General features: G+C 37.2%; 1 protein-coding gene across 1 annotated transcript in view; it reads right to left on the reverse strand.

Moving 5' to 3' along the window:
* The window catches only part of LOC135203023 (ribosomal protein S6 kinase alpha-2-like), a gene marked incomplete in the record, with an annotated part of 339,551 nt that extends 336,881 nt beyond the window's left edge, over positions 1–2,670 (reverse strand). Inside the window, 1 exon segment of the mRNA XM_064232592.1 lies at positions 2,560–2,670.
* Positions 2,671–3,078: the final 408 nt, after the last annotated feature.

Genomic DNA, 3,078 nt, shown 5'->3' on the forward strand with positions numbered 1-3,078 from the left:
AAGAGGGAGAGAACAAACTTCGCCATCAATACAAAAACAACTTCCATTAAACTGAACTTCCGGTTCATCTCTGGAAGAACCAGATCAGAGACTTCCTCAGATTCCTGAAGTTTTATAAAGAGTTGTTTAACCCTTCCGTATCTTAAGGCTTTTGAGCAGGATGAGAATACACTCTGGAGACTTATCCTCTACCTCTCTGTCTCTTTATGTTTGTATGTTTGCGTATAAGCACACACATTTGTATACAATACACAATGCACATTATATATATATATATATATATATATATATATATATATATATATATATATACATACATATATATATATATATATATATATATATATATATGTGTGTGTGTGTGTGTGTGTGTGTGTGTGTGTGTGTGTGTGTGTAGAGACACAAACAAACATACGCAATCTACTGGTTTCATCAAACAATAGCCACAATATTATCGTCATCCTTTGCATTTCCGAATATTTTTGGATACTCTCACCACAGAAAACCCTGAGATCCGGACTTCAGGGCCTTTGAATAGAAAAAGTTATCCAAAACATATTATTAAACTATGAAAACCCAAAGGTCACTGCAGCTATAAAAAATATCAATAGTTCCAAGTTACTTTATGGCTGCAAATCAAGGGTAAAGAAATCGTCCTAACAAACTGTCGTTTTTCTTTTTATAGCTACAGCGAAGACTCATCAGCAGCACGTCTCAATCCCTACACGCCAACATCACACACACACACACACACACAGACAAAGCGCGCACAGACACGTACATAGTTTAACACTATTACTCTGGCTTCCTCTATATCAAGCCTTGTAGTACCTTTGGCACTCTCTCTCTCTCTCTCTCTCTCTCTCTCTCTCTCTCTCTCTCCCTCTCTCTCTCGTTTATAATAATATATATAATATAATAATATAATATTTATAATATTACTATTTACATAAACATAATATTACAACATATACATATATACAAATATATATGAAACTATATATAAATGCAAATATATAAATGCACATATTTAATAAATGGCAACACAATTTATACACACACGCACGCACGCACGCGCGCGCGCACGCACACACACACACACACACACACACACACACACACATATATATATATATATATATATATATATATATATATATAAACACACATAAAAAACCACTTCACATCACACCAGTCATGCCTTCCCATAAGACACGATACCAAAATATTTTCCCTCTTTCAAAGCCTGCTTGCTCCTTTACCCCTTTCACCCGATCCCCCAACCCCTCTCTACCGAAAAACCAACATCACACCATTCCATCTACCCCCACCCCCACAGAGAGAGAGAGAGAGGAGAGAGAGAGAACGTTTCGCGAAGTCTTTCAGAGACATTTACTTCCAGGTCATAAAAAATTGTTTTAGGACCGAAGCGTCGCTGCAAATGGTTGGTAGGCGAAATTGAGATGTGTATATATACTATATATATATATATATAATATATATATATATATATATATATATATATATATATATATATATATATATTGCACTCTAAGTGAACTAAAATACATTGTAATTTCAATCTGAATCGAAAAAGTCAGAAAAACCATACAAAAACTATAAATATATATATATATATATATATATATATATATATATATATATATATAATGTGTGTGTGTATGTATGTATGTATGCATATAGTATTAATATAAAATAGTGAGCTATGTAATTCATTACTGAAAAACACGTCCACACAAAAAAAATAAAAACTAAAATACATTTAAACACAAAATAGTTCACCTCAGAACGTAATAATCACATTTGCTTGAACAAAAAATCACCCGTTGCAGTTGCAACATTTACAACGAAACTTGCCATTCAATAGAAATCGAAAAGCGATCATCAAATCACATATCAAGAAAAGAAATGATACTGGTTCGTCATCACTGCAGGTCGGTTATAACACCAAAGTCACACAAACAACCAGCAAAGAATCGAGGCAAGAATCGATGCACTGCTTGCCACCACCGCAAGCGTCTTCTTCGATTTACACCAGAGACCACAAAGCACAAAGAATCGATAGTGATTATTTGCTGCTGTTTAAAATATAACCTGAACACTTCTATGAACACTTGTTGCTGCGACACACAAAAGCACCTGGTGGACTTTTTCTCAGCATAATTCACAAATGTTCAGAGTTATATCAAAAGATTCTTTCTCACATGAATCTAACTTATTCAAACATGTATCAATATTTTTTCTTTTTCAGTATTTCCGGCTGCATTCTTCATTAATTTTGCAGCTAGCCCTATAATTTTTTTCCATAATGGACAATCTTATTCAGAGTATCTTTATAACGGCACAACAGCTCACTTTCACGATAAAACATTTACAATATAATAATATATTATATAAATATAACCATGGTGGAACGCAGGGTATGAACTTAGCACCGCCACTTTTCTATACACGAGACAGAGAGAGAGAGAGAGCGAAAGTCCTCACAATATAATAACAACAGCAATAAATATTATATTAACAATAATAATGGTATACCGCAGGGTAGGAACTCAGCACCGCCACGTTTTCTATACACGGGAGAGACAGACTGTGTGGCTGGCAGGCAGGATTTAGACCGAGGAGCAACTCTAGGCTCATATGCGGTTTGGAACGTTGGCGGCGGTTGACAAGTCACCAATCAAACGAGCACTAAAACTAACACGAGGATAATCCCGGTGCTCTCGAGAGCATCTCCGAACGCACGCACGCCCGCAACGCACAATCGCACGCACATGCAAAAACCAGCTCGCAAAGGCTTAAAACTGGTTGAGACTTCGGTCTAATCGTCGCTGGCAAAATGGTCTTCGCGCTACTTAAGGAAGGGATTCTTCCGGCATCGCACCTCCCACCCACCACACCCCCCCGTCACCATACCACCAAGACCCCCCACCCCACCCCTCAACCAGTCCCACAGTTCCATCTTCCCCCACCCACGGTGTTTAAACTTTCCCCCCCCTCTCTCCTCTCTCTCTCTCTCTCTCTCTCTCTCTCTCGCTCTCTCTCTCCTAACAACAT

This window comes from Macrobrachium nipponense, chromosome 33 (genome assembly GCF_015104395.2).
Source record: "Macrobrachium nipponense isolate FS-2020 chromosome 33, ASM1510439v2, whole genome shotgun sequence".
Taxonomy (NCBI): Eukaryota; Metazoa; Arthropoda; class Malacostraca; order Decapoda; family Palaemonidae; genus Macrobrachium; species Macrobrachium nipponense.